This window comes from Chiloscyllium plagiosum, unplaced genomic scaffold (assembly GCF_037043375.1).
Source record: "Chiloscyllium plagiosum isolate Xiang-an unplaced genomic scaffold, Cpla_swu_hap1 HiC_scaffold_27, whole genome shotgun sequence".
NCBI classification, from domain to species: domain Eukaryota; kingdom Metazoa; phylum Chordata; class Chondrichthyes; order Orectolobiformes; family Hemiscylliidae; genus Chiloscyllium; species Chiloscyllium plagiosum.
The window spans coordinates 38,119,133-38,135,923 of record NW_028270165.1 but is presented as its reverse complement, the minus strand read 5'-3'; the positions used below and the strand labels follow the sequence as shown (position 1 = coordinate 38,135,923).

The window sequence follows — 16,791 nt, the reverse complement described above, 5'->3', positions numbered from 1 at the left end:
ACCATATCCTTAATTCTTTTATTTTTCAAAAACTTATCTACTGCTTCTAGTGATTGCTGAAGTAATGTCAAATACTTCCCTGGGCAAGGAATTCCATAGATTAACAACCCTCTGGGTGAAGAAGTTTCTTCTCAGTTCAGTTTTAAACCTGCTTCCTCTAATCTTGAGGCCATGTGCTCTTATCTTAGTCTCACCTACCAATGCAACATCCTATTTCTATTTCTTTCATAATTTAATATATTTCTGTAAGATCCCCTCCAAACAAACTTGCTGGACTCTAACCTGGTGTCATGTGACTTATGACTAAAAAATTTGTTATTACGCATCCTCATAGCAGTGGGATTTCAGGGCTCGAAGATAGGGACACTACCACTGCGCCTTAAAAAAAACCTCTGCAGCAAATAGGCTCTCTTCTAGTGAATGAATGGGGAGAGGTTTTTTCTCAACATGGGATACAAATATTATACCCTCAGAGCCCTTTACACTAAATTGAGCCCTCTTCAGTTGAATGAATGGATGTGGAGGTGCCACAGTTGAATTGGTTGATAACGTTAAAAATCACATCTTCCCCCTGAATATGTGACACTACCGCTAATAGCCCGTTGCAGTAAATTGGGTCATCTGCTGTTGAATGAATGAACGGGAATGAAAAGGGCGGATACACTGACGTGATTGTGAAATTCCCCACCAATCCCAAAGCTTGTGGTCGGTACCGACTAATCGGAGAGAGATATTCCAGAGGGTGGGACCAACACGACACGGAATGCCAGCTGCCATTGGTCAGGTGGTGTAAGGTGCGCTTTGATTGGAGGGGACGTGGATGATGCGCGTCACAGAAGGAGGAGACGGAAAGAAGAAGAAAAACAAAGATGGCGGCACGAGGCTGCGGTTTTCTCATCGACTCAGCGGGCGGTTTCTGACGGAGGGAGGGGGGCAGACAGGCATCGTTTACCTCAGAAAATACCTTTAAAATACATTTCAAATTAAAGTCGGACCTTTTCAAACAAAAGTTGTGAAGAAAAGGAGACAGTCCCCGGTGGGGTTTATTGTTTATTTGTGTATAATTCCCGGGGCCCGGGAAGGGGGAGGTGACGGTTACCGGGTGAACGAGAAAACAAATTAAAAATGTCGGCGGTGGAGGAGAGAGAGCCGGCGGCCGGAGCCCAGGAGCTCAACAACCCCCCGGAGCTGGAGGAAGGTTCGAGCTCCAAGAAGCGGGGGGCCCGGCTGGAGGCTGGATTTGCTCAAGGCTTGTATCTATTAACTTATTTAAATGGTACCTACTGTATGGGGCTATGGTTTACATTAAAACCGGAGGGTCATGTCAGAGTGTTTGTTTATATTGAGCAGTTGTAGTTGGTAAAATACACTCCCTGGAGGAGCACCTTCTATGTTGCTGCATTTCTTACCTTCTGTCCTTCCCCCATTTGTTATCTCCCATTTGATTTTACATTTTATTTGGTCAAATTTAATTTCATATTAATCGGACTTGGTATTCACTGTGTTATTAATTTGTTTGTTGGATTATTGTAAGACAAAATTAATGGTGTTATTTCATTTCTGATGTCAGAGTTTGACATTGAATGTGCAGATGTGAATATCAGTAAGATGTGAAAATAAATCAAGAACTTGTGCTTTTTAACAAAAACAGCTGTTCACTGATATTAATGGCATTGTCTCATTTGAGGGTGATGATTCAAGTCTGATCAACAAACTGTTTCATAGTCACCCAATTTAATTTAAAATTTTTTAGAAAATAACTCTGGGAGATTAAGATTTATACAACTTATAAATAAATAAATCTTATAAATATGTCCAGTTCTCTACCTCGTCTCCTCTACATTGGGGAGAATGGAGGCCAACTTGCAGAACATTTTAGAGACCAGCTCTGGGATACTGAAATTAAATGACTCCATTGCCCTGTGGCCGATCATTTTAACTCTCCCTCCTCCACCGCCAAACTCTAACCACCTGACGCCTGGAGAAAGAACACCTCATCTTCTGTCTCTTAAATACAGCTGCTGTTTTCTCTACTTATGGATGTTTGTAGTTTCCTTAATTAGATACTGATTCAGGGGCTTGGTGGTGATAGGGAAACTATCCTTGACTGATAACAATGTCACAGACACAAAGCATTAGACATTTTAATACTTTTATTGCAACCTTTTTCTGAATGATAAAGCTATAAAAATATGAAAATAACATTCTAACAACAATAACAGTAAACCAACTACTACACAAAACATATCAAAACTATTCTCACTACAGATCAATAAATAATGTGCAATAAGACTGTAGCTCTCAATCTTCAAGAGCATCAATATTACCCCAACATTTGTTTGAAATTCTTCCTGTCAGGGCATAGAGTTCACTAAACCAAACCAACATGGCTACACAAAGGCCCTAATTAAAATGGCAGACAAATCTGCTTCCAGATAATTCAAAAAGGGCTGCCATGTCTTATAAAAATTCTGTCTTTTGGTGCACCATATTTGTGAGAAAGTCCAAAGCATGAAGGCAAATGTGCTAAGCGCCTTCTTAACCACCCTGTCTACCAGTGGTGTAACTTTCAAAGAATTATGTGCTGAAACCCCCAGGTATCTGTGTTCTACGTCAAGACCCAGGGCCCTACCATTAATTGTACAAGTGCTGCTTTGTTTGTTTTACCAAGATGCAACCCCTTGCTTTTATCCATACCCCTCTCAGACACATACATTCACCAACCTCCCCCCCCCCCACCGCCCTCCTCCGAAACTCTCACCGGCTTATACTCCCATCACACACTCATTTTACCACATGCACATACACAAACATGCACTCTTATGCACACACTCTCACACAAACTCCAGCTTCAACCATACACACCACCCTGTGTGAAAAAAGTTGCTCCTTTGGGTCCCTTTTATATCTTTCCCCTCTCACCATAAACCTATGCCCTATAGTTCTGGACTCCCCAACCTCAGGGAGAAGACTTTGTCTATTTATCCTATCCATGCCCCTCATGATTTTATAAACCTCAATAAGGTCACCTCTCAGCCTCTGATCCTCCAAGGAAAATAGTCCCAGCCTATTCAGCCTCTCCCAATAGCTCGATCCCTCCGACACTAGCAACATCCTTGAAAGGGTTTAGAAAAGATTTAAAAGTTTCACAACATCCTTCTGATAGGAAGGAAACTAGAATTGCACGCAATATTCTAACAGTGGCCTAACCAATGCTCAATGCTCTGACCAAAAAAGGAAAGCATACCAAACATCTTCTTCACTATCCTATCTACCTGCAACTCCACTTTCAAGGAGCTATGAACCTGCACTCCAAGGTCTCTTTGTTCAGCAACACTCCCTGGGACCTTACCATTAAGTGTCTAAGTCCTGCTTTTCCAAAAGGCAGCACCTTGCATTTATCTCCATCTCCAAATTAAACTCCATCTGCCTACCCTCAGCCCACTGGCCCATCTGTTCAAGATCCTGTTATATTGTCTATTATGCCTCCAATTTTGGTGTCATCTGCAAGCCTGCTAACTAATACCTCCTATGTTCACATCCAAATCATTTATATAAATGATGAAAAGTAGTGGACCCAGCATTGATCCTTGTGGCACACCACTGGTCACAGGCCTCCAGTCTGAAAAGCAACCCTCCACCACCACCCTCTTTCTTCTACCTTGCAGAATTTGCAGAATTATATATGCAGTTACATTCAGTTTTGCTCAAAAAGCACACAGTCTGCAGGTATTGAATCCACGCAATATTTTATGAATTCCTACTTTGGAAATAGAACCAGTCTGACTCAAGATTGGGATACAGATGATCTCTGACCTCAACTTTAATGCATTGTCTGAGCCGAAATGTCACCTTAAGTTACGTCGAGAATGTGACTTAAAAGTAGTTCTGTGATTTACGTATTAATGAACCTAAACCTGCAACCCATTCTAAAAGGTGAAAGACATAACAGCAATCTAGATTTGTTCAATATACCATTTCAGTTGCATGACACTGTAATCTTTTGCTACAAATTCTGTCCTATGATCCTGCTCCACAACTACCCGATGAAGGAGTACTCCAAAAGCTAGTCCTTCCAAATAAACCTGTTGGACTATAACCAGCTGTTATGTGGTTTTTAAACTTTGTTTCTAGTGAATACAGCCCACACCTTGCACTGCTGCCAGTAAACTTTACAATGCTGATGAAATGATGCAGCAGCTGCAGAGATGAAAAATGTAACAGTTCCTAACAATATTAGCTTCTGATACACAACATTGGAAACTCAGTGCTAGAGGTTGAAAGAAATGAGCAGCATGAAAACAAAAATCTGCTGGAGCTCAGTTTTAATGAGAGTCTCTTGAGTCCGGTGGTATATTTAGGTAACCTTTATTGCCACCCAACCTTGTTACAGCTTCAGATCTTCCCTGCAAACCCAGGAGTCCCCAGAGCTGGGTTGATAGTCCAGTCGATAATGGCACTCACTCCTTCAATCCCCCTGCAATGGCAAATGAACTCGCTGGTGCTTCTGCAGGTAGGAGGAGCGGGTGAAACCCTTCCCACACTGAGAGCAGGTGAATGGCCTCTCCCCGGTGTGGACCCGCTGGTGAGTCAGCATGCTGGAAGAATTGATGAATCCCTTCCCGCACACAGTGCAGGTAAAGGGCCTCTCCTCTGTGTGGACCCACTCATGCTTTCGTAAGTTGCCCATATGACTGAACCCCTTCCCACACAGAGCAGGCAAATTGCCTCTCCCTGGTGTGGACCAGTTGGTGCTTCTGCAGGTCACCCACATAACAGAAGGCCTTCCCGCACTCAGGGCAGGTGAATGGCCTCTCCCCCGCGTGGACCCGCTGGTGCTTCTGCAGGATGCCCACATGACCGAAGGCCTTCCCACACTCAGGGCAGGTGAATGGCCTCTCCCCCGTGTGGACATGCTCGTGATTCCGCAAGTTGCCCACATGATGGAACCCCTTCCCGCACTCTGGGCAGGTGAATGGCTTTTCCCCTGTGTGGATCCGCTGGTGGGTCCGTAGGTTACTAACATAACGGAAGGCCTTCCCGCACTCGGGACAGGTGAACGGCCTCTCCCCAGTGTGGACCCGCTGGTGCCTCCGCAGGTCGCCCACATGACCGAAGGCTTTCCCACACTCAGAGCAGGTGAGTTGCCTCTCCCCCGTGTGGACCTGCTCGTGATTCTGCAGGTCGCCCACCTGACTGAACCCCTTCCCACACTTGGGGCACCTGAAGGGTCTCTCCCCCGTGTGGACCCGCTCATGCTTCCGCAAGTTGCTTGTACGATGGAAAGCCTTCCCGCACTCGGAGCAAGTGAACGGCCTCTCCCCAGTGTGGACCCGCTGATGGATCAGCAGTGCAGATGAATGCGCGAACCTCTTCCCGCACATCAAGCACGTGAAGGGCTTCTCTCTCGTGTGGCCCCGCTGGTGCGCCCGCAGGTTGGAAGAATTCGCAAACCCCTTCCCGCACACTGAGCAGTTGAACGGCTTCTCCCCGGTGTGAACACGCTGGTGTGTCTGCAGCTGAGACAACTGAATGAATCCTTTCCCGCAATGGTGGCAGATGAACGGCCTCTCCCCAGTGTGAACACGTCTGTGTATTTCCAGCACAGAGGGAGAAGGGAATCCTTTCCCACAGTCCCCGCATTTCCATGGTTTCCCCATGAGGAGAGCTTTCCTTGTGTTGCTCTGGGTTTGAAATTATAAATACAAAGGGTACATAGTCTGTCCCCAACGTGAGGGGTGAGATTTTGATATTCCAAGCTGAGTAAATGGTGTGAAGTACTTTTCAGTCAACGCACTGGATCTCCCTCACTCGGGTGTCTCAGTATTCTTCCTGCCAAAGTGTCCAAAACCTCTCAACCAGACAAAAGCAAACATTTCTTCTCAATTTGAATGACTGCTGATATCCAAGTCCCAATGAATCAAGGAGCTCTGCCAGAAGTCGACGTATCAATTGCTTCAAATTTCTTTCCATGTTTTTCTGCAAAAATAAATTCACAAAGTTTGTGAGAAGATTTATAGCTCGGGTGTTCGTTGTTGTGGTTCTGTTCGCCGAGCTGGGAATTTGTGTTGCAGACGTTTCATCCCCTGTCTAGGTGACATCCTGAGTGCTTGGGAGCCTCCTGTGAAGTGCTTCTGTTTTGTTTCCTCCGGCATTTATAGTGGTTTGTCTCTGCCGCTTCCGGTTGTCAGTTCCAGCTGTCCGCTGCAGTGGTCGGTATATTGGGTCCAGGTTGATGTGTTTATTGATTGAATCTGTGGATGAGTGCCATGCCTCTGGGAATTCCCTGGCTGTTCTCTGTTTGGCTTGTCCTATAATAGTAGTGTTGTCCCAGTCAAACTCATGTTGCCCCGATTTCATCTGCCTTCCCTGTTGGGCCTCTTGCATTGAAGTAAATGCAGTTTAATTTATCAGTGCTCCCTTGTTCTCTGCTTTTTTCCTTCCTGTCCTGACTATTTGACTCACTCCCTTTCCCAACTGTACGAATCTCAGGTTAATCTCTTTCCTCACTATTTCCCTGGGGCCCATCCCCCACTTACTTATTCAACCCAAAGGACCAGCCACGTTACTATACATCAAGAACATTTCTGAACTGACAGCCAAACTACTACGACCACTAGGACTCATAACAGCACACAAACCACAGCCACTCTCAGACAACAACTCACCAGGACAAAGGACCCGATACCCAACATGAGCAAAACCAACTTAGTGTACAAAATCTCATGCAAGGACTGCACAAAACACTACATAGGACAAACAGGAAGACAGCTTACGATCCGTATCCATGAACACCAACTAGCCATGAAACGACACGACCAGCTATCCTTAGTAGCCACACACAGATGACAAGCAACATGCGTTTGACTGGGACAACACTACTATTATAGGAAATGCCAAACAGAGAACAGCCAGGGAATGCCTAGAGGCATGGCACTCATCCACAGATTTTATCAATAAACACATCGACCTGGACCCAATATACCGGCCACTGGAGCGGACAGCTGGAACTGACAAACCGGAAGCGGCAGAGACAAACCACTATAAATGCCGGAGGAAACAACACAGAAGCGCTTCACAGGAGGCTCCCAAGCACTCAGGATGTCACCTAGACAGGGGACGAAATGTCTGCAGCTCAAATTCCCAGCTTGGCAAACAGAACCACAACATAAATTCACAAAATAAGTGATCACTGCCAGTACAGTTAAATGAATGTAACATAGGTGGCAATCCCTGTAGTTTGCCAGATGTCTGCTGATCACATTATCCAGGTCACAGAAACCTGAAAACCCTCATGCAGCCAGATAGCATTAAGTGTGTATGGAGGAAAACTTCATTTAGGTGACAATGACCTGGAACAAGCTAAATCAAGGACAGGATAATGAAATGTCAAGGATGCTTGCAGAAAGAAAGCCAGTAAAGTTGCTGAATGAGTAAGTGGGGGATGGGCCCCAGAGAAATAGTGAGGAAAGAGATTAACCTGAGATTCGTCCAGTTGGGAAAGGGAGTGAGTCAAATAGTCAGGGCAGGAAGGAAAAAAGCAGAGAACAAGGTAGCACTGATAAATTAAACTGCATTTACTTCAATGCAAGAGGCCCAACAGGAAAGGCAGATGAAATCGGGGCATGGTTAGGAACATGGGTCTGGGATATCATAGCAATTACAGAACGTGGCTCAGGGACGGACAGGGCTGCCAGCTCAATGTTCCAGGATACAAGTGCTATAAGAAGCATGGTGTGGGCGCAAGAGAGGAGGGGGAGTGGAGTTTCTGATAAGGGATAGTATTACTGCTGTATTTAGAGAGGATATTCCTGGGAATACATCCAGGGAAGATATTTGGGTGGAACTGAGCAATAAGAAAGGGATGATCACCTTACTGGGATTGTAATATAGATCCTCTAATAGTCAGCGGGAAATTGAGAAACAAATTTGTAATGAGGAGATTTCAGTTAGCTGTAAGAGTAAAAGGATGGTCATGGTAGGGGATTTTAACTTTCCAAACATCGATTGGGACTGCCTCTGTTCAGGGTTTAGATCAAGAGGAATTTGTTAAGTGTGTACAAGAAACTTTTCTGAGTCAGTATGTCAATGATCCTACCAGAAAAGGTGCAAAACCTGACCTACTTTTGAGAAATAAGGCAGGGCAGGTGACTGAGGTGTCAGTGCAGGAGCACTTTGGGGCCAGTGACCATAATTGTAGTAGATTTAAAATAACGATGGAAAAAGGACAGACCAGATCTATAAGTCAAAGTTCTAAATTGGAGGGAGGCTAATTTTGATGGTATTAGGCAAGAACTTTGAAAAGCTGATTGGGGGCAAATGTTCGCAGGTAAAGGGACGGCTGGAAAATGGGAAGCTTTCAAAAATGAGATAACGAAAGTCTAGAGACAGTATATTCCTGTTAGGGTGAAAGAAAAGGCTGGTAGGTGTAGGAAATGCAAATGACTAGAGAAATTGGGGCTTGGCTAACAAAAAGACAGAAGCATATGACAAGTATGGATAGGAAAAATCGAATGCATCCTTAGAAGAGTATACTTTAGAAGAAAATTAGGAGGGCGAAAAGGGGACATGAAATAGCTTTGGCAAATATGTTAAAGGAGACTTAGAAGGGGTTTTTATAAATACATTTAAGGACAAAAGGGTAACTAGGGAGAGAATAGGGCCTCTTAAAGATCAGCAAGGCAGCCTATGTGTGGAGTGGAGAAGATGGGGAAGATCCTAAATGAGTATTTTGCATCATTGTTTACTGTAGAGAAGAACATATAGAATGTGGGGACATAGATGGTGACATCTTGCAAAATGTCCATATTACCAAAGTGGTGGTGCTGGATATCTTGAAACACATAAAAGTGGATAAATTCCCAGGATCTGATCAGGTGTACCCCAGAACTCTCTGGCAGGTAGGGAGGTGATTTTTGGGCCCCTTGCTGAGATATTTGTATCATCAATAGTCACAGGTTCCAAAAGATTGGAGGTTGGCTAATGTGGTGCCACTATTTAAGAAAGGTGGTCAAAAAAAGCCAGGGAACTACAGACCAATGAGCTTGACATCGGTGATAGGCAAGTTGTTGGAGGGAATCCTGAGAGACAGGATGTACATGTACTTGGAAAGGCAAGGTCCAATTAGCAATAGTCAGCATGGCTTTGTGAATGGGAAATCATGTCTCACAAACTTGACTGAGTTTTTTGAAGAAGTAACAAAGAGGATTGATGAAGGCAGAGTGGTGGGTTTCACCTCCATGGACTTCAGTAAGACATTCAACAAAGTTCCTCATGGAAGATTAGTTAGCAAGGTAAGATCTCAAAATACAGGGAGAACTAATCAACCGGATACAGAAGTGGCTTGAAGGTAGAGGAAAGAGGGTGGTAGTGGACGATTGCTTTTCAGACTGGAGGCCTGTGGCCAGTGATGTGCCACAAGGATCAGTGCTGAGTCCACTACTTTTCATCATTTATATAAATGATTTGGATGTGAACATAGTGGGTATAGTTAGTAAGTTTGCAGATGATGCCAAAATTGGAGGTATAGTGGACAGCGAAGGAAGTTACCTCTGATTAAAACAGGATCTTGATCAGATGGGCCAGTGGGCTCAGGAGTGGCAGATGGAGTTTAATGCAGATAAATGTAAGGTGCTGCATTTTGGAAATGCAAATCAGATCAGGACTTATTCAACCTCAGTGTCATAGAGATGTACAGTACGGAAACAGACCCTTCGGTCCAACTCGTCTAGGCCGACCAGATATCCAAAATTAATCTAGCCACATTTACCAGCACTTGGCCCATGTCCCTCAAAACCCTTCCTATTCAAACACCCATCCAGAGGCCTTTTAAATGTTGTCATTGTGCCAGTCTCCACCACTTCCTCTGGCAGCTCATTCAATACATGCACCAACCTCTGCATGAAAAAGTTGCCCCTTAAGTAATTTTAAATCTTTGCCCTCTCATCCTCAACCTCTGGACTCCCCTACCCCAGGGAAAAGACCTCATGATTTTATGAACTTCTATAAGGTCACCCCTCAGCCTCCAACGATCCAGGGAAAACAGCCCCAATCTATTCAGCCTCTCCTTGAAACTGAAAACCTCCAACCCTGGAACGTCCTTGTAAATCTTCTGAACCTTTCAATCCTTGCCATTCAAATACTAAGTTTTCACAGAGGGTGGTTCATGTGTGGAATGAACTTCCTGAAAAAGTGGTGGATGCGGGTACAGTTAAAAGACATTAGTTTAAGTACATAAATAGGCAAGGTTCGGAGGGATACAGGCCAGGAGCAGGCAGGAGAGACGAGTTTAATTTGGAATTATAGTTGGCATGGATTGGTTGGACCGAAGGTCTGCTTCCATGCTGCATGACTCTATGGCAGGTTCATAATTCTTGAAAGTGGAGTCAAAGGTAGACAGGATAGTGAAGGTGGTGTTTGGTACACTTCACAGGATATTGGTTAGGCCACTTTTGTAATATTGCATGCAATTCTGGTACCAGTGATCCCACCCTGACACACCATACACCAGAGATAATGACTAAAATTGACTGGGACACAGAATAAAATCATAGCCTCTTTCTGAACTGCAGAGATTTTATTTGGTCCATAGAATACATTGGGTATCGGAGTTGGGAGGTCATGATGCAGCTATACAGGACATTGGTTAGGCTACTTTTGGAATATTGCATTAGATTCTGGTCTCCCTACTACAGGGTAGGAAGGATGTTGTGAAAGTTGAGAGGGTGCAGAAAAGATTGACAAGGATGTCACCAGGGTTGGAGGATTGTGGTATAAGGAGAGGCTGAATAATATGGGGCTGCTTTCCCTGGAGCGTCAAAGGCAAGAGGGGTAACCTTGTCAAGGTTTATAAAATCATGAGGGGCATAAACAGGGTAAATAGGCAAGCACGTCTCCCAGGGTGGGGGTGTCCAAAACTAGAGGGTTTAGGGTGGGAGGGGAAAGATTTAAAAGGGACCTAAGGATCAATGTTTTCACAAAAGAGGATGGTGCATTTATGGACTGAGCTGCCAGAGGAAGGGGCCAGTACAATTACATTTAAAAGGCATCTGGATGGGTATGTAAGTAGGAAGGGTTTAGAGGGATATGGACCAAATGTTGGCAAATTGAACTAGATTTACATAGGATACCTTATCAGCATGGATGTGTTGGATCAAAAAGTCTATTTCCGTGCTGTATATTTCTATGTCTATTTGATAACAGATGCTTTATTTCGGTTGATGCAAATATTGTTATAAATCATAGCTGGGTACTAATAGTTAGATGTAAGGGAGAGAGAATTCCTCAATTAGGGCACAATAAAAATCCTGGGAGACCTAATTCTGGTTTACGTCCTAACAAACAAACATTAAACAAGAACCTATTTAATTCCTAATTTTATTCCATTTTTCTTGTTTTATTCTCTGCGATGATAACACTGTTCAGTTGACAGGCTGGGAGATTGTGGGTCAGGCCTTGAGTGACTGAATGTTTTATTGTTCCGGAAGGTGTAAAAAGTGGGGTCAAAGTTTCAGCAGAAATCCAGCAGAGCTGAGAACAGACAACATCTTACTCTGTGAGAACAGGGAGATAAGAGGACAGGGAAATCAGGACCTAAAATCCGAGCTTACACCAGACTACCATGTTATCAGTGCTTTGACTGGCAGTGCCTTTACCTTTAACTCGCTTCCCATTCAACTTCCATGTACCCCCTCGATATTCAGGATCCAATCCTTGTCATCCTGAAGCCATGACTCTATAAGGAGTCTCAGATCATAATTATTCTCTTCAATGTGCGCAGTCAATTCATTCACTTTTGTTACAATGCAGCACACATTCAGACACACCGTTTTTAGTTTCAGTTTTTGTGATCTTCTGAATCCAGTTTTGATTGCTGGTACATTTACTCTCCTTGTCCCTTTCTATCATTCTCTGATGCTCATTTTCCACATCACAACATTGCTCACCTGCCTTGATTTGGATTGGCCATGCTAAATTGCCCAGTGTCCAGGGATGTGCAGGTTAGGTGGATTAGCCAATGGGAAATACAGGGTTACAGGTTCATAGCAATAGAAGCAGGAGTAGGCCATTTGGCCCATTCACCCTGCTCTGCCATTCATTAAGATCATGGCTGATCGATCCATTGCATTATCCCAACTACCCTTAATTTCCCTACCATGCAATAACCCATCCAACTGTGTCTTGAATATACTCAATGAAGCTGCCTCTACTGCTTCCTTGAACAGACAGTTCCAGAGAGTCACTACTCTCCTGGAAGAGCAGTTCCTCCTCATCTGTCCTAAATCTTGAGGCCATGTCATCTATTGCCAATCTCACCCACCAGCAGAAACAACTGGATTGGTGATGGGGGAGGGGGGAGGCTGCACGAGTGGTTTACTCTTCGGAGGGACTGCCGTGGACTTGATAAGCTGAATGGCCTGCTTCCACACTGTTGGGCTTCTATGATTTACCGCAGTTGTTTGCCCTGGATCACAGCACCCAAAACCTCCCATCTTCTGCCAATCCAAAGACAAGTCCCACGACAGTGTGTGTGTTATCTAAATGCAGAATTGTTTCTCATAAATTCAGCCCACGCCTCTCACTGCTGCCAATAAACTTTACAATGCTGATGAAACAATACTATACCTGCAGTACTGAAAATCGTGAGGCTAACGATACCAGTTACTGATTCACTGCTCCTTCTGATGAACAGCATTGGAAATAGAGTGTTGGAGGCTGACACAAATGAGCAGTTTAAAAGGATCGATCAGCCATAATCTTAATGAATGGCAGAGCAGGGTGGATGGGCCAAATGGCCTATTCTTGCTCTTATTAATACGAACCTATAACCCTACATTTCCCATTGGTTCCCTGTTCAGCACACTTTACTTACTGCCAGTAAACCTTAAAGCACTTCAACCCCACATTGCAATGAATTCCCACTTTCCACCAAAATCCAGGATGTACTCACTCACTCAGTTGCTGTCTCACAAATGAAAGATTTCACTATAACTTCTGCTCCCAGTAAGGGCAAAACATCTTTGAAAGCTGCTCTGAAAGCCCAGTCTTCACAACGACACTTCTGCTTTCACCAATGATTATCAGAGTCATACAGCATGGAAACAATCCCTTTGGTCCAACTCGTCTGCGCTGGCCAGGTATTCTAAATTAAACTAGTCCCGTTTGCCAGCATTTGGCCCATACCCCTCTAAACCCTTCCTATTGATATACTCATCCAGGTGCCTTTTAAATGTTGTAATTGCAGCAGGCTCCACCACTTCCTCTGGAAGCTCATTCAATAAACACACTGAAAAAGTTGCCCCTCAGGTCTGTTTTAAATCTTTCCCCTCTCAAGTGAAATCTATGGACTGCCCTACCACGAGGAAAAGATTTTTGCTATTCACCTTATCCACACTCCTTATAAACTTCTATAAGGTCACCCCTCAGTCTCCAATGCTCCAGGGAAAATATCCACGGCCTATTCAGTGTCTCCCGATAACTCAAACCCTCCAGCTCTGCCAACATCCTTGTAAATCTTTTCTAAACCCCTTCAAGTTTCACAACATTCTTCCATAGGAGGGCCACCAGAATTGCACACACTATTCCAAAAGTGGCCTAACCAATGTCCTGTGCAGCCGCAACATGACCTCCCAACTCCCGTACTCAATGCTCTGACCAATAAGGGAAAGCATACCAAATGCCTTCTTCATTATCTTGTCTCCCTACAATTTCACTTTCAAGGAATATGAACCTGCAAGGTCTCTTTGTTCAGCAACATTCCCTATTAACTGTGTAAGTCCTGCCCTGATTTGCCTTACCAAAATGCAACACCTCACATTTATCTAAATTAAACTCATTCTGCCACTCCTTGGCCCATCAGCCCATCCTATCAATTCTTTCTTTCCCCTCTCATTCCCTAAATGTTGAGTCTCCATCTCCCACACACACACCCTCCACTCTCACTTTGCTGAACCTAATCCCTGCTGTACCTCATCCTGAAGGGTCTGGTCTGTGCTGATACACAGGCCCACACACAGGGGAGATCTAATTGAAACAGACAGAATACTGAATGGCCTGGACAGAGTGCTCGTGGAGAAGATGCTTCAATTGGTAGGAGAGACTAGGACCTGAGGGCACAGCATTAGAGTAAAGGGACAACCTTTTTAGAACAAAGATAAGGAGAAACCTTTTCAGCCAGAAAGTGATGAACATGTGGAATTCACTGCTACAGAAGGCTGTGGAGGCCGGGTCACTGAATATGTTTAAGACAGAGACAAATAAGTTCTTGAGTGTCAAGAGGGAAATCGAGGGTTACGTGAAGAAAGTGGGAGAATGAGATTGAGAAACTTATCAGCCATGATTTAATGACGGAGCAGTCCCGATGGGCTGAAAGGCCTAATTTCTGCTCCTGTGTTTAATGGTCTGTTATTGTCCTGGACTAGGAGTGAGAAAATTGGGAGCAGGCCATTTACCCTGTCAAGCCTGCACCAGCATTGAACAGATCATAAGTGAATATGAATATACCTGCATCTCTGTGAATAGGCTAGAAATGTTTCTACTGGAGAAGAGGACGTTGAGTGGTGACCTAATAGAGGATGACAAAATCATGAGTGATATTGATGAGGTGAACAGCGGAGATCCTTTCCCTTGGTGGGGATTCAAGATTAGGGAGCAACCTTTGAAGAAGAGAGGAGAAAGATTTTTAAAAAGACATGAGGGGCACCATTTTGTTTCCCCCACAGAGAGTCGTTTGTGTGTGGAGTGAATGTCCAGAGAAAGAGGTGGATGCAGGTACAGTTAAAACATTTAAAAGACATTTGAATAATTACATGAATGATGAAATTTAACTTAGATAAATGTGAGGTGCTGAATTTTGGACAAACAAATCAGAGTAGGACCTATACACTTTACGGTAAGGTCCTGGGGAGTGTTGCTGAACAAAGAGACCTTGAAGTACAGGTTCATAGTTCCTTGAAGGTAGAGTTGCAAGTAGATAGGATAGTGAAGGCAGCATTTGGTATGCTTTCCTTTATTGGTTAGAGCATCGAGTAAAGGAGTTGGGAGTTGATGTTGTAGCTGTCCAGGACATTGGTGAGGCCACATTTGGAAAATTGCATGCAACTCTGGATTCCTTCCCATCAGAAGAATGTTTAAAACTTGTAAGCGTTCAGAAAAAGATTTACCAGGATGTTGCCAAGTTTGAAAGATGTACGCTCTTGGGTGAGGCTGCATAGGTTGGGGCTGTTTTCCCTCGAGTATCGGAGGCTGAGGGGTGACTTTACAGAGGGGCATGGCTGAGTAAATAGACAAAGTCTTCTCCCTGTGGTGGGGGAGTTCAGAACGAGGGGGCATAGGTTTAGGGTGAGGGGGGAAAAAGACATAAAAGGGACCTAAGAGGCAGCTTTTTCACCAAGAGAATGGTAATGTGTACAGAATGACCAGTCAGAGGAAGTGGTAGAGGCTGGTATAATTAGAGCATTTAAAAGGCATCTGATTTAGGAAGGATTTAGAGGGACATGGGCCAAGTGCTGGCAAATAGGACTAGATTGGAATAACTGGTCGGCATGGACAAGTTGGACCGAAGGGTCTGTTTCCATGCTGTACATCTCTATGACTCCAACAGGAAAGGTTCAGAGGGATATGGGCTAAACACAGGGTGGGGCTAGTTTAGTTTGAGAACATAGTCAGCATGGACTACTTGAACTGAAGAGTCTGTTTCTGTGCTGTATTACTCTGTAACTGTTCTGTGTTGGTCTTAAAATCATTTTCTTGCCTTCCTCCATAATCATCCACTTGTTTGTTGTTCAAAAATCAGATGAACTCAGCCTTGAATATATTCAATGACGCTCTAACTGCAGGAAGACATCACCAGTTCTCAACTCAATTCCTCTTGCTAAATACCACTTGCCTTGCTCACTGCTTGCTGCACCTGTCTGACAACTGGCATTGACTGGTGTAGAAGGATGCTGAGGCCCTCTGTACATCCACACATCATTCCTAATGAAAGGCTCATGCCCGAAATGTCAATTCTCCTGTATTTGCCATGTGTTTTTCAACTGACCTGGACTAACTTTCCCGAGTCTGTCCCCTCCCTGGGTTCACTCCGTTTCCCTTCAGTTCCTGCAAGTCAACAGCTGAACCCCGGAATTGAAAAGGGGGTGAGAAAAGAGAGTGCTGTACTCACAGATGTTGGAGTGAGGAAGAAAGTTGTGGTCTAGGCTGAAGCTCAATCTTAATTCAGAGAGAGAGAGAGAAGAACAGCAACATCTTGGTCCAACTTCCGCATCCAGACAATGGGTTTGCTGTGATTGGCAGGAGGACCAGTCGCCATCCGGTCCTCCTGAGCGTCCCATTGGTCCATCAAAACAAGGTCGTGGGACATTTCCGCTTGTTGCACGAGCATGCGTAGTGTTTTGCTGACACCGGCGAACATGCGCACTGCGTTGCTGACACCGATTAGCATGCGCAGCATGGAGATGCTGGTATTACTGACAGATTTTCAAAGTTAAAAATCACACAACGCCAGGTTATTCCAAAAGGTTTATTTGGAAGCACTAGTTTTCAAAGCGCTGTTTCTTCATCGGGTGGTTGTGGAGCAGAATAATTAGACACAGACTTTATCGCAAGAGGATTATAGTGTCATGGGAGTAATATTAAACAAATTTAGCTTACGTCTTTTAGAATGACCATGATAGTTTCTGTTCCTTCATATGTAAATATCAGAACTTTTTAAAAGTTACATTCTCAAGATTGCTTTTAACAATAGGTGTCTTCTCAGCTAAAGTAATGCATTGAAGGTGTGAAGTTAAAGTC

The 16,791-nt window shown here is 44.2% G+C and overlaps 1 protein-coding gene and 1 pseudogene across 2 annotated transcripts in view; one reads left to right on the top strand and one right to left on the bottom strand.

The window, feature by feature from the left end:
* The window catches only part of LOC148143647 (uncharacterized), a 267,997-nt gene that overhangs the window by 78,516 nt on the left and 172,690 nt on the right, over positions 1-16,791 (top strand). The window lies entirely within an intron of this gene.
* LOC148143651 (uncharacterized) lies at positions 2,734-16,260 on the bottom strand (annotated as a pseudogene). The gene is made up of 2 exons (XR_015751279.1): positions 16,163-16,260; positions 2,734-5,979 (listed from the first exon to the last, which is right to left on the bottom strand). The product of XR_015751279.1 is annotated as an uncharacterized LOC148143651 (transcript).